Here is a 21,538-nt window from a genome sequence, read left to right as displayed (position 1 = left end):
ATTTTTAAAGAGCCGCGGTATTTTGACTGTGCAAAGGTAGCATAATCATTAGTCTCTTAATTAGTGGCTGGAATGAATGGCTTGACGAGAAATCAACTGTCTGTTAATAAATTTTTGAATCTAACTTTTGAGACAAAAGGCTTAAATTCTTCTTTAGGACTAGAAGACCCTATAGAGCTTAACATTTTACTTTTATATAGTTTTTTGTTTGTCTTTCCATATTTAATGATGATGTTTTGTTGGGGTGACATGAAGAATAAATAAACTCTTCATTATTATATCATTTATTTATGTTTGTTGTTTTGATCCATAATTTATGATCATAAGATTAAGTTACCTTAGGGATAACAGCGTAATTGTTTTTGAGAGCTCATATCAACAAAGCAGATTGCGACCTCGATGTTGGATTAAGAAAAATATTGGGTGCAGGAGCCCAGTGATTAGGTCTGTTTGACCTTTAAATTCTTACATGATCTGAGTTCAGACTGGTGTGAGCCAGGTCAGTTTATATCCTAAGATTATTAATCCATATTAGTACAAAAGGACCGTATGGTTTAAATATTTTTTATTATATGATTAATATTAATTAATTTACTATTTTGACAGATTAATGTGTTGAATTAAGAATTCATTTATGTAGATTTTTTCTACAAATAGTATTGATACTTTATGATTTATTTACGTTTATTTGGAATTTTCTTTTATTAGTTATTTGTGTTTTAATTAGCGTTGCTTTTTTAACTTTATTAGAGCGTAAGGTTTTAGGTTACATCCAAATTCGAAAGGGTCCAAATAAAGAGGATTTGTAGGAATTCCATAACCCTTTAGTGATGCTATTAAGTTAATTTGTAAGGAGCAGCCAATTCCTATTATATCTAATTATTTACTTTATTATTTTTCTCCTGTTTTTAATTTAATAATTTCTTTGGCTGTTTGAGCAATTTTTCCTTACTTGACTTATATATGTTCTTTTTCTTATGGCTTTTTGTTTTTATTATGTTGTACTAGATTAGGTGTTTATACCATTATAATTGCTGGTTGGTCTTCTAACTCAAATTATTCTTTATTAGGTTCTCTTCGGTCTGTTGCTCAAACAATTTCATATGAAGTTAGTTTGGCTTTAATTTTATTATCTTTAATTATTTTAATTGGTAGCTTCAGCATGTTTGATTTTATAAATTATCAGCTATATTGTTGATTTATTATTATTTCTTTTCCCTTAGCTTCAGCTTGTTTTGCTTCTTGTTTAGCTGAACTAACCGTACTCCTTTTAACTTTGCAGAGGGTGAATCTGAGTTAGTTTCAGGTTTTAATATTGAATATGTTGTGGGAGGATTTACTTTAATTTTTTTAGCTGAGTATATTAGAATTGTTTTTATAAGAATATTATTAGCTTTAATTTTTTTTAGGTGGTGATTTTTATTCTTTTATATTTTTTATTAAGCTTGCTGTTATATCCTTTGGCTTTATTTGAGTTCGTGGTACATTACCACGTTTTCGTTATGATAAGTTAATATACTTAGCTTGAAAAAGTTTTTTACCTTTATCTTTCTTATAACGATTGGATCAGAAGGAATTTCTGTGTTAACTGACTTGTACAGTTTTGTTTTCTTGGGAGACGAAACTTACAATGTTTTGAGAGTCCTCTTCCTCACTGCTCTGACGTTACTGCGACGTTTCCTTTCTGTTACGTTGTCTTCTGTGTGCCAGATCCCGCCGCACTAGGCTTTTGTCCTGTTTCTAAACCAATTAACGAAAATCTTCGGAATACAGCCTTCCATTTTTAATAATGATCTTGTCCTCTCGTCTGCAAATCACGTTGCAGATGTCTTTCGGAAATCAGTGGTTAAGAACGCTCTCTGTTCTACATCCAAAGTTACTGCACTTGGCAACAGCACAACACGATGTGCTTTAGCTCCTTTCACTCGGAAAGTACTGCAAACAACTAACAAGATTACAGCAGGTATCACTTCGTATCGACATGCGCCACAGATCGCAAACTACGCCGAAGCAAGCGAGAACAAAGGACAACCAGGAACGCCACGAGATCCGTGTACACTGCGCAATAGCTGCCCACTGACGTCACGCCACGGCAAGCCAGGCAACAGGCAAACGCGCGGGAGCCCTAAATACGCCCCCTGGGTAAATCTTGCTGCTCGCAATTAAGCTTTGAGGTGCGAGACGCCTCTAACACTGTCATATGAGTACCCAGTGTTGACACTCAACAATGTCTGTTCAAACTCCAGCTTCAAAGATAGCACCGCCAGTCATTCTGACAGCTGGTCGCTTGGCTGGCAGTTCAGTTTAATTTGAAAATGTGAAGAGTGCAGTCGTTTAGGTATTGTTTCTGATTTATATTTCACTATTAATTAAAGCGAGTGACAGTCGGAGAAGAGTAGGTGGTTCTCGGCACCGGAAACTCGCGAATTATAACGCAATAAAGGAAGAGGAAATTGTGAGAAACTGTGTTATTTAAAATTCAGACTCATTATCTCGGTCGACCTCGAATCAAGAAACATCAAAGTCTAATGATGTGGAGTTTAACAATGTAGTGAACACTGTCGGAAACAGTGCAGCAAGTGGTTATCTGAGCAGGCGTTTCCAATACTAGAAACAATAAGAACGGCGCGAAAACAGCCGTGTCAGTTGACCTAAATGACGCATATAAAGCTAAAGATGTATAGCATCAGTTTTAACTCGGCAGATATAATATCAGTTTTGGAAGTTAATCCGGATGACGAAATTTGATAGGCTTTACGAAGACGCGTGTTGATACGGACATAGGGACTGAATTAAAGTTGTACGGTTCATTACTTCATTACATCCCAGGGAATGATTCAATGTATGGCATATATGAAAACGCTGATACTGAAAAGAGTAAGACAAATCTGTACAAAACTGCCACAGAAGGAAAAAGTCAAGAAACCTGAAGGTGGACGGAACAGCTGAGTTTGGTACCACTTTTGAAGGAAAGGAAGATTTTCTGGTCAATAAATGTCTGGTTATTATACAGCGTATTCTCCGTTCATATTACACACTTCTACAGGCTGTAGAGGAAACGTAGTAGATCAGGTTTTACATAGGAACCCATGTTAGGGAACATCATCCACCGACGCTTCAAAGCGTCAATGTTACAGGCACCGGCACCTGTAAATCTATATATATACAGGGTGTTTCCATGATGATGTTACAAACTTTCTAGGATGATGGAGTGTGATAAATGTTTGAATTTCAGGTAAGGGTCCCTGTACCGGAAACGAACGAGTCGAAAGTTATAAGCAGAAACCGTTCTGATACCTCTGATAGTGGAATACATGTACTGGTACTGTTGTTGCTAAGATTGTAATTGTAAGTTTGTGGTAAGGACTATGGGACCAAACCGCTGAGGACATCGGTCCCTAGGCTTACGCACTACTCAGTCTAACTTACGCTAAGGACGACAAAGACACCCATACCCGAGAGAGGACTCGAACCGGCGAATGGGGGTGGGGCGGGGGGGGGGGGGAGAGGGAGGGGGGAGGAGGGGGGCGCGCGAACCATCAAACAGTGAATCGTGACAAGACGCCCTAGACAGCATGGCTACCCCGCGCGGCGCTAAGATTGTAGGGTAAGCAACTTTAAGAGGTGTCAGCATGGACAAAAAAAAAAAAAAAAAAAAAAATTCCAGTAAACATGGGCTCTAAAATGAATACCGGAGGAGCAATGAGCACTTCTTCATCTTCGCTTCTGCGCAGCACATCACCTCTACTGAACAGGTGCTCATGGTTATTAAGTTGCGAATTTTACAGTACATGTTTACTAAATATATTTTCTTTATTTGGTCCATACTTCCACCAATGGGAGTTGCCTACCCTACAATCTTAGCAACAACAGTACCAGTACATGTATTCCACTGTCCGAGGTGTCAGAACGGTTTTAGCCTATAACTATCGACTCGTTCGTCTCCGGTACAGGTATCCTTACCTCAAATTGATACATTTATCCCTCTCCAACATCGTAGAAAGTTAGTAATATAATCACGAAATTATCCTGTATACATGTACACTGATCAGCCAGAACATGAGGACCACCTACCTGCTACCGATCACAGCAGCGTCGCCTGGCGTGGAATAAATGTTAGTCAGACACGGTGCACTTACTATTGTAAGTAGGCTGTTTATGTTTTCTTTATGTAAGTTTGCTGTTTATGTTTTTTATTGGCAACGTTACGTAGCGCTCTCTATATGAAAATCACTGGCTGTGCTGTGTGCAGTATGTGGCTAGTTTGCATTGTTGCCTGCCATTGTTGTCATGAACTGCTATAGCTGGATGTGAACAGCAGATTGCGTTGGGCAGTTGGAGGTGAGCCGCCAGCAGTGGTGGACGTGGGGAGAGAGATGGCGGAGTTTTGATAATCTGTAAGACTGAATGTCAATTATGAATATTAAGGTAAATACATTGTTTGTTCTCTATTAATATCTTTCATTTGCTAACTATCCCTATCAGTAGTTAGTACCTTCAGTAGTTTGAATCTTTTATTTAGCTGGCAGTAGTGGCGCTCGCTGTTTTGCAGTAGCTTGAGTAGCGAAGATTTTTGTGAGGTAAGTGATTTGTAAAAGGTATAGGTTAAAGTTAGTCAGGGCCATTCCTTTGTAGGGATTTCTGAAAGTCAGATTGCGTTGCGCTAAATAATATTGTGTGTCAGGTTAAGCACAGGCTTGTATAATTGTTCTAAGTGGACATTTCATATGTAAAATTGCTCTAAGGGGACGTTTCATATGTCGACCCTTAGCCTAGGATACCTCACTGGAATCTTCTGATTTTTTCTTGTAGTTTGTGTATTTAGTGTAGCTTTTGTTTATTGCTAGTGCGTAATTGTAGAGAGAATCTCCTTTGTAGTTGCAGTCTTTCATTGTTGTACAGTAAAACAGTTGTGGCATGCATGTAGCTTTGCGCCAAGTATTTCGCTGCTGCAATTAACTAGATATTATTTTCAGTGTTATGTTAATGTGTTCTCTTATTTTTGCTCTTCAAATTGTGTTTTTCTGTGTTATCGTGTGAAATATTGTCTCAATAATGGCGTGTGAAAAACGCAACACTCGGCTCCAAAGTAAACTAAGAAACGACAGTGAAGACGAAAGCAACGTGTTAGCGCCACTGTGTAATGAGTTAACTAATGTTCAAAGTAGTAATTTGGTAACTGTGCATAGGGAAATGGAGCGGGCGTCAAACAATGGCGTAGACAGTCAAACAGGTAGTGAACAGGGAAGCATTATCGATCGATCGGTCGGCAACAGCTCGCCTCAGGAATCCGAAATGATAGGACACAATTTTGCAAATACTGTAGATTCAGGTTTTGCGTCCTCACCGGTTTCTCAAATGAGTCAAGACACATTTTCTGCTTGTCAAAATGTGAATGCTGCCGGTGAAAACGCACTGCCAAAGAGCATAGAGAAACAGATTCCAGACACTAATACATTATTATTGCAATTAATGCAAAAAATGGAACAAAATCAGAAACAAACACAGCAACAGTTAGATACAATGGGACAAAATCTGCAAAAGTTAGACACAGTGGAACAAAATCAGAGACAAACACAGCAAAAGCTTCAAAAGTTAGACTCATTGGAACAAACGCTTGAACAAACACGTGAAGATTTAACTACTGAGTTACATAAAATCGAATCGAAATGTCAAAAAGTCTGTAATGACGTAAAAACACAAATTTGTGAGCATTTCCAACCTATTTTTTCGCTGCATGAAAATGCATTACAGAATCACGAAGCAGCCATAAAAGAGCTGCAAACCATTGTTCATGAAAATCATGAGACCTTGTGGGCTAAAATTAACTCAGTTGCATCTACCGATTCGGTAACGCAACTTGCAAAAACTCAGGAAAACTTAAAGGACACAGTAGAAAGACACATGGAGGAAATTAGTTCATTATCAGAGAAAGTAGCCGAACTTTCGGATCAGGTCACTAATTTATCTACAAAGGTAGATGATGATCTGAATGACACAAGACCCGTAGCCTTCACTGACACAGAAGAGTATGAACAAATAAGAAAATTCAAACAAAATCAGAATCAAATTAATACGCAATACAAAAGAGAAATGCGGGAAGTACAAGATCAGCTGACACAGGTAATACAAGAATTACGTATTTCAGAGGACACTCGCGCCCCAATAAGGGAAGAGGGACATAGAAATACGGAACAGCCACAAAATAATAACACTGGGCATTTCGGTAATTATGAAAGAAATTGGCAAGGTACACCGAATTTTGAGATGGAACGGCCGAAACGACGTGACAATGACCGATATGCTACTCGCCGACACGATGACTTGGACTATAAGCTGTTCATTACTACACGTAAATTCAAAACATTCAAGAATTCTGCCAACGACATTCATCCACAAGCGTGGCTCCATCAATTCTCTCATTGTTTTCCTCCCAACTGGTCATTAGAACACAGATTAGAATTTATGTGTGGCTACTTGGAGAATGAACCAGCTGTAAGAATGCGATCGGTCATTCACGATTGTCACAGTGAAGGAGAATTTTACCATGCGTTCCTCTCAGCGTATTGGTCACAAGCTACACAAGATCGCGTAAAACATAGCATCATGATGATGAAACACTTTGAACAATCTGAATTTTCCAGTCTTGTCAAATATTTTGAAGACATGTTGCACAAGAATCAGTACCTGTCAAACCCATACAGCCCCTCAGAACTCATCCGCATTTGCTTAATCAAACTGCCTGAACATTTACGACATATTATTTTAGCAGGACGTTGCAAAGACGACATTGAAGCTTTTCAGGGACTGTTACAAGAATTACAAATTGACACAGACAGTCGCGGGATGCGAAACCAGGAAAACAAACACTACAGGTCACATCCGTCACAATTCCGTGATGACAGAAACGATAACTGGACGCGACAAGGCTATTCTCACCACGTAAATTGTGCCCAAAACAGACACCACCCGTATGACAACCACTGGCAGAGTAATAGTTACAGAAAAAGATCGCATTTCCGTAGTAATGAATATGACAGAGATTACCATAGAAACAGACAATATGGAAACCAAAACAATTATTATCAAGGGAGACAGAATAACTTCAGACGCAACAGTTCAGCACGCAGTTACGATTCCGGGAGAAATTCTCCACCACTTGACAGACAAGATAGAAACTACGTAAACTACCGACAAAACGACAGACGTGAATTTCATCAGAACTGGCGAGCTTTAAACAGAGCTGGGCCCTCTGGGCAAGGCGAATTTGTGGAAGTTAGGCCTCCTAATCCCAATAACGGCGCGCGCCAACAAAGAAACAGACAATGACTCGCACTGCAGGCAGCTGCTTGCGCCGGCTGGCTCCGAGAAAAATAACATTGACGCTAACCTTGAGCAAAATTCCAGTATTCTTTACCGACGTATACCACATGATAATTGCGTTAAAGTTGAAACTCTGCGTACTAGGAAGAGTAAAGGTTTACACCACATTTCTCATGTAAAACCATTTATTGACAGATAATCTGCTTTTTAACTTAGTCTTTGCAATTGTCACTTCACGCTACTTGTACAATTTGTCCCACTGAGAAACTGTTAACATGCAACTATGTTTTTAAAGTTAACTAACCATCCAGTCAAGAACATAGGTAACTTAGACAAGTAATTGCGAATGCATTGTTATTGCGAACAGACGACACAGTGTTGTTATTTATACATTCTTCCTTGTTAGTTGCACGATTACATAACGAATATACGGCTTACATACTTAGAACATATACCAGCACTGCTAATGAAATTTTCATGCAACATTTTGGTTTGCTTACGAGTGGATTCTGGATTTGAGGTGCTTTCTGTGAAATGCCAGATGACACAGTGGTTAGTTTATGTGACAGCTACACGATTTTATCACGACGCTGCTAATACGTGACAATTTACAATGTTGCTTTTGCGGTGTATCTGTTTTATATCTGCACAGTTTTTTCTGAATTCTTCTATAAAGTGAGAGATGTTTTAGTGGTGACCTTTGTGCTATTGCTACAATGAGACAGCCTTTTCCGTAGCACAACAATACTTTACAGCACAATAATTCCTTCATCGCGGCAATAAGCGTAATAACTAAGTTATCTATACGCAAAGCATTTCACTTTGTTTATCATGAGGTAAGTACATTGACTTCTGCAGAACTTAGCTTTCGGAGGACAATAACTACGACACTTCCCAGAGATTATCTTACAGCAAGACGCACATTTAGCGCTACAGGACACGTATTTGAGTGATTAATTTTGTACTTAAAACATTTATTTTTAAAGATTTTTGAATTACAAAGAAAGTTTTTCGCAATACATTTCATTCCATTGCTGAAATCTGTAACACCTGAGGGTATAATTACAATAAACCTCAGGGGGGTACACGCCTACTTTGTGTACCATGTGTTTGGCAAGCACAAGGAGCCCTAGCTAATATGGTATTTGCTTATACAACTTTACACATCGGTACCATATTTCTCTAACACATAAATTACACACCTATCTGATCATTTAACAGAGAAACAAACATCCTTTTACTACGTCAGTGACACATGTTTACGCAATTACAGAGTTGGATTACTTCACACTTAAGAAATTGTACTTTGTCTGTACCTTTTGCACTGTTCATATTTTTTTGGAACCATTGTGATACTTGAAAGCTTTGAATGATGTATTTGGTGTGAGATCATGATTTTTAAAGTACGTTTGAGGTAGATGACACTACTGAAATGAGCAGAGAATTTTCTTTAGATTTTGAAACAATTGCAGAAAGCTACGACGTTTTTGAGATTTGACTGAGGTGTTATGGTGTTATTTTTACGATGACTATGTGTATTATGCTGTTGCGGTATGTTTATGATCAATAAGCTGATGCTATATGAGTTATTTGAGTATGCTATGTATCTGTTATGATGAAATATTGAAGAAGTGTCGACGAATAAGGTAAGGAATAATGAGTAGTGGTTAGGGACTCTGGTTTGTGAAAAAGGTTGTTGGAAACCAAGAATCGTACTTTAAGAGTTATGAAATGTATGTAAATGCGTGAATGTATTACAATGCCGACGAAAATATTTTGGACTCTGTTATGTCAATTGGATTTTGTCTCTACAGATTTGTAACGCAAATTCTTGACCTGTGAAATATTTTTATATGAGACTGTCACTGTAGCGGAAACTGCTGTCGTAAATATTTCCGTAAGAAAGTTAAGTGACCACCTACACATAATGCGACGTGGGCACCCAGGTGTGTCAGACACCTGGAGAACAAGCCTTTTCAGACGCTCAGGTAGAAAAGAAAGCCATTAGGATGTGCCTTTCATCTCTAATGCGACACCCTCGTTACTTAAAAATTTATGATATTTACTGAAATGCCTAACAAAATGACAAGAAATATTTTTACATCTGCACACCTGATTATGACAAGTGTCTTTCTACGAGAGTTGAGAGCCATTAACTTACGAAATGAAATGTCACATGACTACTGAATGATATTTTTATGCTTTGGTTTGTGTAATTGCTTATTTCATTTGATATCTGGTTTCCAGCTGTGTTGCAGCATTGCTTTTATAAAATGAGATGCATTTGCTAATGTGAACTCTTTCTGTCAACAGATCTATTAAATGATAATTTTGTAATCCACATTCTTTAAAAAAGGAGCACTTGGAAAGGAAAGAACAATAAGAAGTAACTAGTAACAGTAACACTTAATTTTCTTTTCAAGTACATGGTAGTATTTTTTTACAATCAGTTGTTATGGTGCACCACTTTAATTACATAGACATTAAGATGACCACTTTAATTACATAGATATTAAGATGTGAATAGACATTTCCCTTTTCTGCATTGTTGTCTTTACTGTAATATTTTTTCTGCTTGCGCTATGTCATGTTTAGGTATAAGTTGCTGCTGTTTGCCAGGCATAGTGTTATTGAATTTGACTTTTGCTAATTTCTTAATGCTGCTTGCTTCGCAAATCTGCGTTTTTTTTTCATTGCTGTTTATATTAACTGTGTTATGTGATGCTGCATTGCCTCGTCCCTTGGTATATATATCTGAGCTCAGTAGATTTAAGTTAGCTTAAGAGGGGGTAGACTATATAAGAAACTAACTATGATGAATTAGACGAAATGCATAATGCATTAAGAAGCTATAAGAAAATGGTTTGGCCAAAAAAAAAAAAAAAAAAAAAAAAAAAAAAAAAAAAAAAAAAAAAAAAAAAAAAGGATACTGTACAGTGGAGAAAAACTATTTTTGACAGAGGAGGTGAACAGAATACAGAAAGCAGGCTTAGATAGGACTTTTGGGAATAATGATGAACGAAGGGAGATCTCCATGCAAAATACTGCAGTAAGACAAACCCTGTCCTTTCCTTTTGTGTTATCCCACTATGTGTTTGTGTACCCTTGTGTATTTGTTTTCTTCCTGTCTCTGTGTAGTTTCATAGAATTTTTTCTTCTGTTAATATTAAGCTACATTCACTATGATGAGGAATACTGTTATCCTCAAATATACTTTGCATTAATAATATGGTATTTTCGTTGTAAAGATGTTTAGAAATTATGTATTCTGTTTTGTTTTAATGCTCATGTGTGAAGTTGACGTTTTAAAAGTGATTCTGATCTTTTATTTTTGTACTCATGTCATCATTCCTGTAACACTGATGTATATGTTTATTTCTATTCTGTTGTAAAGCCTGTACTACAAATGTTATCTGTATTGTTATGTTTTTAATGATGTATTTTGTACCTTTGTAATCGTATTCTTATGTTATAAAATTGTAATTGACAGCAGTTCATCAAGTAACTTGTAAGTTCCATTTCACTGCACACGTTTCTGTTGGTCATAGTATATGGACAATATGTGAGAAGTAGGGACTGTTAGTGTTTGCACGTGTGTTAATAATTCAGCAAGGGACTGGATAACAGCATTGCTGGTTCTAAGGACAATTCCAAAAACTTTGTGAGTGCACAAGTGGTGGTTATGGACTTGCTCTATTATCCGCAAGACTCTTCAATGGTGATTGTGCACCTGCACAGTCGCAACAGATGGCTGCTGGCCATCTCTACAAGGACTACAGTGGGTCTGCACCTCTGGTGGCCCACCAATACCATACTCTCTACCAGGACTACAGTGGGCCTGTCCACAATTTCTACAAGGACTACAGTGGGTCTGCACCTCTGGTGGCCCACCAATACCACAATCTCTACCAGGACTACAGTGGGTCTACTCTGTGATGACCTACCTACCAATATTCTTCGAAACGTCGACTGACTCTGCTGTGGGTTTGCACTGTTGTGGCCCATTACCTGTCAGCATGTCAAGAGTCAGCACTGTCTTACCGTTGGAAGGACAATACTACTTCTTCAAGACTGCATGGAAATCCACTACTTCCGTGTGCATTGTATTTTACTGCTCAGACTTTGAGCAAACAAACTGCAGGTTTACTCTTATGATGAATGATCAGGACTGTCTTTATGGACTGTGAGAAAATTTTAGCTTTTGACCAACATTGTATCAATAAGTGTGTGCATTGGATATCTTTGTTAGTGTAATTATGAAAAATTTTATCAAATCATTATTGGCCACTGGCCAAAAACATTTGTAAAATTTTTTGTGGGGAGCATGGGGGCTATGTAAGTAGGCTGTTTATGTTTTCTTTATGTAAGTTTGCTGTTTATGTTTTTTATTGGCAACGTTACGTAGCGCTCTCTATATGAAAATCACTGGCTGTGCTGTGTGCAGTATGTGGCTAGTTTGCATTGTTGCCTGCCATTGTTGTCATGAACTGCTATAGCTGGATGTGAACAGCAGATTGCGTTGGGCAGTTGGAGGTGAGCCGCCAGCAGTGGTGGACGTGGGGAGAGAGATGGCGGAGTTTTGATAATCTGTAAGACTGAATGTCAATTATGAATATTAAGGTAAATACATTGTTTGTTCTCTATTAATATCTTTCATTTGCTAACTATCCCTATCAGTAGTTAGTACCTTCAGTAGTTTGAATCTTTTATTTAGCTGGCAGTAGTGGCGCTCGCTGTTTTGCAGTAGCTTGAGTAGCGAAGATTTTTGTGAGGTAAGTGATTTGTAAAAGGTATAGGTTAAAGTTAGTCAGGGCCATTCCTTTGTAGGGATTTCTGAAAGTCAGATTGCGTTGCGCTAAATAATATTGTGTGTCAGGTTAAGCACAGGCTTGTATAATTGTTCTAAGTGGACATTTCATATGTAAAATTGCTCTAAGGGGACGTTTCACTATCAGTGAGCGTGCTCTCCGAGTGTAGAACGGAGAATGCGCCCGATCTATCTGAGTTTGACCGAGGGCAGATGGTGATGGCCCAGAGGCTTGGCACCAGCAGTTCGCAAACAGCAAGACTGCTCGGGTGTTCCGCGGAGTACTGTGGTGAGTGTGTACAGCACGTGGCAAAACCAGACCTCGTGGGGAAGGGCGGCCACACCTCATTACAGATTTCGGACTTCGTAGGCTGGACACAAAAAATGGCTCTGAGAACTATGGGACCTAACATCTGTGGTCATCAGTCCCCTACAACTTAGAACTACTTAAACCTAACTAAGCTAAAGACATCACACACATCCATGCCCGAGGCAGGATTCGAACCTGCGACCGTAGCGGTCACGCGGTTCCAGATTGAAGCGCCTAGAACCGCACGGCCACACCGGCCGGCGTATCCAAACACACAGTGCACCGAACTCGATGGGCTTCTGCAGCCGATGACCCGTGCATGTTCCAATGTTAGCACCACGACATGAGCAATTCCGAATGACATGGGCACTTGACCATCGACACTGGACGTTGGCATAGTGGCAGAGCTTAGTATGGTCCGATGAATCCCGATACCGTCTTCATCATGCCGATGGGAGGGTGCGAATCCGTCTTCTTCCTGGGGAACAGTTCCTTGACACCAATACTTTGGGATGCAGACACGTTGGAAACGGCTAGATTATGCTCTGGTAAACATTCACGTTGGTATCTATGGGCCCTGTGCAGCTCTTTCAAGGCATCAAGACGGCCAAGGAGTATCGTACACTGGTTGCAGACCACGTACACCCCTTCATGAAGAGCATGTTTCCCGACGGCAGCGGCATTTTTCAACAAGGCACAGCGCCTCGTCACAAATCCTGGTTCGAGGAACACAGTGGCGAGTTTCGGATGATGTGCTGGTCCCCCAGTTCACCAGATCTGAACCCAGTCGAACACATCTATGCCCCCCCCTCCGCCCTCCTCCGTAATCTACGGGAATTATTTGACTTGTGCGTGCATATGTGGTGCTTACTCCCTCCACGACCTTGCAAGGCCTCGTTGTTTCCATACCACGACGCATCGCCGCTGTTGTGGCTAGTGAGTATACGTTTACAGGCACAGGCGACGATAATTTTGACGCACTGTAGCGTCAGTAGATGGTGTTTCCAGGACCTGGGTCCCTATGTAACACTTGACTACTAAGGCCCTCTACAACCTCGCTCTCGAGGTGTGTAACATGAACTGTAAAATACGCTGTAGATAGTTTGACATATAAATTGGGGAAAAAAATTTTGGAAGAGTATTATAGCGATTTTGTGTTTCTAAGTAAGTTTCCTGAACGAGACAACGCTGAATTATTGAATTGTGCTAGAAAACTGCAAAAAAAGACAGAAAAACAACTTCAAAGCATTTTTGAGTAATGAGAGTACTCTTTTTAAAGCATACGTATAGAGCAACGAAATAAATACCTCCTCGCTAAGTACTTTGTGTAGAGTGTTGCGTGTGAAATAAGTTCGAGGACTGTTTTCTAATTTGGAGATTGCATTACGATTATTTTTTTTATACCAATGCAATCAATTTTTCGGCAGAGCGCTCTTTGCCACTCCTCAAAAATATCAAGAATTATTTTGTCTCATCCATGTCACAACAGTCTTCCCATCTTCTCCGCGAATTATAATTGAACATAACAATTAAACTATGAAGTTGTGATCGATGAATTTTTTACAGAGAAAGCACGCCGTAAACAGCGTTTCCTAACTTGATTGTGGTAAGTTCAGAGCTGACTATGCATGTATTTATTATTACTGTACTATTAATTATTATTATTATTTTTAGCAGTAGCAATAGTAGTAGTTACGTTCAGATGCAAGTTACTTGGCGACACGTTTATGTCGAAATGTAGGACGTTTCTCTGCCTAGGAGCTGCAAATAGCTAAATTTTTACCTACGCCACATTTGTCTATTTTGAACGAGCAAGCAAGACTACAAGGGTGGTTTTGTAACAGACAGTCGACGGTTCCCAAAAACCCCTGTGTTTCTTTTCCCGTAAGCTGACGGAAACCCAGCAGTTGTGATCGTCTGATGACCGTGGATTGTTAGTATTACACAAGGCTCTGAAATACGTTAAAGAAAATATAAAGGCCCGCCCTCTCTCACTCTTTACCTAGCACGGCTTACTGTGGTCCATGAAATAAGTAATCCGAGTTGGAACGTTTCCCTCCGTCGCTTCAGACACTCGGACAATTTAGTACCGACGTCGAGCATATATAAAGGGTGGGTACCGTGGCAGCAGATTACGAGTCTCTAATTAACTCCCGTAGTGCACTGATCGACTTCGGCGGATTAGCAACGGAGCAGGAAAAACATGTGCAGTTGCGGACACTCTCAGCAGATAGCAACACTGATTTTTTTTTTTCTGGCCTGGGTAAACAGCTAATTTCAGAAAATGTATACATGCCAGCCTTCGCTACCAAATGAGCAAAACGGGGCGTCATACCTATCCGCCGCCGCGAGTGGTACCCGAGAGGTCTTGGGCGCCTTGTCACGGTTCGGCGGCTCCCACCATCGGACGTTAGAGTCCTCCCTCGGGCATGGGTGTGTGTGTTGTCCTTTGCTTAAGTTATCTTAAGTTAGACTAAGTAGTGTGTAAGCTTAGGGACCTATGACCTCAGCAGTTTGGTCCCATAAGACTTTACCACAAATTTCCTAATTACCTCTCAGCCACAGGAAATATCCGAAGTGCTAACAGGCCGTTTCAAAATGTGCACTTGGACTCGGTTGGCTCTTTACCCGAATCAAACGGTTTGTGGCACATTTTGTTCGCCATCGATAGGATGTGGAGGTGGGAGAAGACGACCCTTTAAAATGCATGACAGCGGAGTCATGGTATAGTCTTTCATCAGTGTGTGGGATTGCTTGTTTCAGGGGCGCGTTATCAATTACTATCGACCTGGAGCGGCAGTTTGTATCACTACTCTTCGCAGAACTGTTGCGGATTGCTACGCTTCCACAGAACTGCCTGCCACCCTCAAAGGAACGGGATCGCCGGTCAGTAGCAGGATACCAAAAGGCTGCTTTGATGTGCCGCTATTCGCAATGGGCCGAACATTGCCGTGGGCTCTATTGGCAATCCGGACAGATTACAAAGACGGTCTGCAATCTTCTCTCACTGAAACATTGTATGGCGAATGTTGGTCATTCCATGTAGACTTCCTCTTGCTGTCCCCGCAGGTGGCAACCTTGGAATTACCATCGTTGGTATACAACATGAGGCGCCATATAGCTTACGTAAGTGTCTCTTCTCCTCAAACTCACAGTGTACGACGAGCCATTAAGTGATTGCATACACGTGATGCTCCGAGACGACACCATCCGCGCTGCTCTCCAACACTTTATTCCGGCCCCATACTGTACTCCGACTCGGAGAACTACACTCCTGGAAATTGAAATAAGAACACCGTGAATTCATTGTCCCAGGAAGGGGAAACTTTATTGACACATTCCTGGGGTCAGATACATCACATGATCACACTGACAGAACCACAGGCACATAGACACAGGCAACAGAGCATGCACAATGTCGGCACTAGTACAGTGTATATCCACCTTTCGCAGCAATGCAGGCTGCTATTCTCCCATGGAGACGATCGTAGAGATGCTGGATGTAGTCCTGTGGAACGGCTTGCCATGCCATTTCCACCTGGCGCCTCAGTTGGACCAGCGTTCGTGCTGGACGTGCAGACCGCGTGAGACGACGCTTCATCCAGTCCCAAACATGCTCAATGGGGGACAGATCCGGAGATTTTGCTGGCCAGGGTAGTTGACTTACACCTTCTAGAGCACGTTGGGTGGCACGGGATACATGCGGACGTGCATTGTCCTGTTGGAACAGCAAGTTCCCTTGCCGGTCTAGGAATGGTAGAACGATGGGTTCGATGACGGTTTGGATGTACCGTGCACTATTCAGTGTCCCCTCGACGATCACCAGTGGTGTACGGCCAGTGTAGGAGATCGCTCCCCACACCATGATGCCGGGTGTTGGCCCTGTGTGCCTCGGTCGTATGCAGTCCTGATTGTGGCGCTCACCTGCACGGCGCCAAACACGCATACGACCATCATTGGCATCAAGGCAGAAGCGACTCTCATCGCTGAAGACGACACGTCTCCATTCGTCCCTCCATTCACGCCTGTCGCGACACCACTGGAGGCGGGCTGCACGATGTTGGGGCGTGAGCGGAAGACGGCCTAACGGTGTGCGGGACCGTAGCCCAGCTTCATGGAGACGGTTGCGAATGGTCCTCGCCGATACCCCAGGAGCAACAGTGTCCCTAATTTGCTGGGAAGTGGCGGTGCGGTCCCCTACGGCACTGCGTAGGATCCTACGGTCTTGGCGGACCGGTCCCAGGTCGACGGGCACTTACACCTTCCGCCGACCACTGGCGACAACATCGATGTACTGTGGAGACCTCACGCCCCACGTGTTGAGCAATTCGGCGGTACGTCCACCCGGCCTCCCGCATGCCCACTATACGCCCTCGCTCAAAGTCCGTCAACTGCACATACGGTTCACGTCCACGCTGTCGCGGCATGCTACCAGTGTTAAAGACTGCGATGGAGCTCCGTATGCCACGGCAAACTGGCTGACACTGACGGCGGCGGTGCACAAATGCTGCGCAGCTAGCACCATTCGACGGCCAACACCGCGGTTCCTGGTGTGTCCGCTGTGCCGTGCGTGTGATCATTGCTTGTACAGCCCTCTCGCAGTGTCCGGAGCAAGTATGGTGGGTCTGACACACCAGTGTCAATGTGTTCTTTTTTCCATTTCCAGGAGTGTATTTTACAACATGGTAAGTCATTAATGATCGCCATTCCAGACCCGTATCCAGGGGGAGCAGGAAGAGGAGGACCAACACCCACCGCAACTAGAGAATCATTCATCCGACTCCATTACAACCGAGGTGGATCTTTATTCCGACCATCCTACCTTCACAAAGGAATTCGACGATCGGCCACCATCTCCAAGTATCGCCGACGGTGATTCACCGCGGTCTTTCTTAGGCAGGTCTCTCCACATTCCACCTTACTGCAAGATTACGTTCAAAAGTAGTGTCCCTCTCCCACTCTATCCTCTGCTGCGCTCACGCGCTGATGGAAGGGGGAGGACGGCGACATCGTCCGCCGAGATCGATACGGACATATAAAACTGAAAATTTATACCGAGAACAATGAATGTATTTGTCTTTGCACAATCTACGGACCTTGTTCTTCTCTCTCGTTATTGTCTTACTGAGTACTCTTGTTGCTAAAGTGCCTGTCTGTTACCGTCTATTTTTTCATGTCAATAAAGTGGCGCTTATCGTGGTAACAGTCTCCGCATATTATTCTACGTATTCACCGTTACGAAGCTCCCACACATTGACCGACAATTTAGAAATACTCATACAAAAAAAAACTCTTACATATCCCCAGGAAATGGGTCAATGTGCGCTGAGGAAGAAATCCCATACCGAGAGATGGCTGTAGCCACCTCATAGGGTATCCAAGCCAGTAACGCCATAAGACATTCGTAATTTAACAGCTGCTCTAATAATACGCCTAGCAACATTGTCTCTCACAATTCGGATAAAGACTTAAGTTGAGGCAGATTCTTTTATAGCTGCTTCTCGTGAGCGTGAAGCGAGTTATATGTCACTTTGTTGACATGACTCCTTGCCCATTTGATACCTGAAGGTCAGTTTATTGTACTGTTCAGTGATAAATAATAACAAAGAGAGACGCTGGCCGAGTGCCGGCTTCTCATTCATGCAAATCATGGTTATAAGGTAATGATTAAACAAGATTGACAGGATGATGGTAACGTTAGAAACGTGATATATAAATCGTAATACAATATTTTCCAAATAAAAAGTAGCATATCGATCAACAGCTTTGAATCTGAGGAATATGGATACGAAATCGTACTTTTTGTAAGCAGCACTTACGAAAATTAATCATAGTCATCATGTCTGTTGCTTAATTAATTTATATTTCCCGAAATATCGTGTTATGTTGGATGCAGTATGTCGAATTGAATATTCTGACCTGTTGCTATTTAGATATTTCATTCATGTTGAGAAGCTCCTCGTAAAATTCAGTTAAAACTGGGAATAGAAAGCGGTTCTGACTATTAATATAGGAGTACAGTCCACGTGAAAAATAAATGTACATGTTTTGAACTTTATCAGAAAATTTAATTTTGAGCCCGAATGCTTAATAATCACGTCGAGAGTCTGCCAGATTTGTTCTTTCAAAATCTGTGTGCACTCTCCCGCGGGTGAAACAAACATGTTACCATTCATGCTGCCCTTTCTTGTTTAAGTTTAATATCCTTCGTAAGTCCTATTGCGCATCGGTCCTACACATTGAGCAATATTCTAGGATGGGTCGCACTAGTGATTTGTAAGAAATGTCCTTTCTTGACTGATTGCCTTTCCCCAGTGTTTTACCAATAAACCGAAGTCTGCCACCTGCTTTACCCTCCACTGGGCCTTTTGATAGTTCCACTACATTTCCGTACTAAATGTTTCATCCAGCTACTTGTATGAGTTTATCGATTCCAGCTCACTCACACATATTATACTCGTAGGATACTATGCTTTATTGTTTTCTGAAGTGAGAAATTTTACATTTCTGAACATTTAAAGCAAGCTGCCAGTCTTAGCACTACTATGAAATCCTATATTTCTGCATTTTCGTACACACTGTACTTCATCGCAGATGTCTACGTCTGCAGCTGCTACTACAATCAATATTGTCCACAAAGTCATTGACATGCAACGTGAACAGCAGGGGATCCAACATTTTTGGCTGGGTACACCAGAAGTTACTTCTACATCTCTCCATGACTCTCCACCTAGGATAACGCGCTGCGTCCACCCTATCAGGCTAGTCACAAATTTCACATGATACTCCTTACAATCGTACCTTTGATAATAATCGGAGGTGTGGTAATGAGTCAAATGCTTTTCGGAAATGGAAAAAAATGTGCATCTACCTGACAGCCTTGATTCAGGGCGGCTTGTGAGAAAAGTGTGAATTGGGTTCGACATGATCTATCTTTTCGAAGTATGACGAAGGTATTCCTGTACGAGATACCTCATTATATTTGAGCTCGGAATATGTTCTAGTATTCCACAACAAATGGGTGACAAAGATATTGGACGGTAGTTGTATGGATCACTTCTGCTACTCTTCTTGTAGACAGGTGCGATCTGTACTTTCTTACAACTACTGGGCATGGTTTTTTGTTCAAGCGGTCTACGATATATTATATTTAACAGAGGCACTAATTCAGCCGCGAGTTGGATATAAAATCTAATAGAGGTTCCATGTGGCCTTGGGCTTTTGTTCAATTTTAACGATTTCAGCTGTTTGTCAACACCACTGACACTAACATCAATTTCAGTTTCCTTTTTAGTGTTACGAGTACCAAATTGGGGCAATACTCTTGGGTTCTCCTTTGTAGAGGAACATTTAATAGCAGAGTTAAGCATTTCTCCTTTTGCTTTGCTGCTCTCAATGTCAGTAGTGTCTTGTCCAAGACTGACTGGACACGAACTTTGGTAACTCTAATAGCCTTTAAATATGACCAGAATTTCTTTAGGTTTTTTTTTTATAGTTATTTTCCCTAAATTCCGCGACAGTAGTCATTGAAGGCTTCACGCATTGCTTGACAGCCAAACGCCTTTCATTCAGTATCTAAAAATGGTTCAAATGGCTCTGAGCACTATGGGACTCAACTTTTGAGGTCATTAGTCCCCTAGAACTTAGAACTAATTAAACCTAACTAACCTAAGGACATCACACACATCCATGCCCGAGGCAGGATTCGAAGCTGCGACCGTAGCGGTCTCGCGGTTCCAGACTGCTGTGCTTAGAACCGCACGGCCACTTCGACCGGCATTCAGTATCTATCTGTAGGCGTATACCTATTATGCAATTTGAAAAATGACATTATTCCTCCAGACTGTGTTCTAAATTATTTTATCTGAAGTACTAGTTTCAGATGTAGATGTAGATACATCCGCATATGCTACTGTAGATGCACTTGAAAATGGAAAGTATCTTAAAGCAATAGTACTAATAAAGTAATTTAAAAGTCTGTGTTTCTTCGAAAGGTTCTTTATAGCGACTGTATACTATGGTGTGTCCCTACCATCATGAACTGTTCTACTGGATACGTATCTTTCCAGTACATGGGCAACTATTCGTTTAAACTTGAGCCATATTTCGTCTGCACTGCCCTGTCAAGAAGGAAAACGTACGTTTCAGCGATGAAGAGTGGCGTGATGTTATTTAGTGGTATAGTAGACTGTCGACATGCCGACATAATGTGGCGGAAGCTCAGGCCGGATAACAAAAAAAAAACGAATAGGCCGGAGTTCTATAAATTCTCGCTTCCGGCCAAAGCCGTACCAGTCAAAAACCCTTACCGCACACTTTAAAAACTATTACAGGAAACATAAATCTATCTGCACTGTAAAGTATGAATCTATGATTAAACATATGGGAAAATGCGGGTCTAACAACAAAGACGAAACTTACAGCTTTGAGGCTTTAAAAAATCTTCCATAGATGGTTGCTTCCCACCTTTAGCTATCGTCCGTGTTGCACTATCTCTCCACCTACGCAGATAGATAATGTCAGCTGGCGCTGCTTCCTCCTGCACACCAAATTACTGCAGCAATGCCTCGGTCGCCTTGAGCCCTTCCGTGTTTGGAATGAGGTTTCTCCTGTCACCTAAGTTTACCTTCTGCTCTTTTGTTACTTCCCTCTGTGCCACAATTTCCATAATATATTTGTCGATTAGTTCATCGAATTCATTTTTTACCATCCATTATGTAGCGTGCTCTGCATGGACATCCTCACAGCCCGGTATATTTTTGAGCAATGAAACATCAGCGTTTCCGTCTTCGACTTCGGTTTCACACATGGATTCAAAGTCAAAATGTCCTCCTTACTAGTCTAAACGAACGTTCCTAGACCTCACATGTTATATGTTCGGATCTGTTTCAACGCTTCGACCAACCACATTATGACATCTAGCGAGTGAATCCTCTTCAAAATGGTTACACAGTATTCAGTATCTTCAATCGCTACCATTTCGACTTCTGTTCCACACATGGATTCAATGTGAAAATGTCCACCTTAGTGTTCTGAAAGAATTTTTCAAGACCTCAAAAGTGATATCTTCGGAATTTCCTTCCACGCTTCGACCAGAC

This window comes from Schistocerca cancellata, chromosome 4 (genome assembly GCF_023864275.1).
Source record: "Schistocerca cancellata isolate TAMUIC-IGC-003103 chromosome 4, iqSchCanc2.1, whole genome shotgun sequence".
NCBI classification, from domain to species: domain Eukaryota; kingdom Metazoa; phylum Arthropoda; class Insecta; order Orthoptera; family Acrididae; genus Schistocerca; species Schistocerca cancellata.
The sequence above is the reverse complement of the archived record's forward strand: the minus strand, read 5'-3'. Positions refer to the sequence as shown.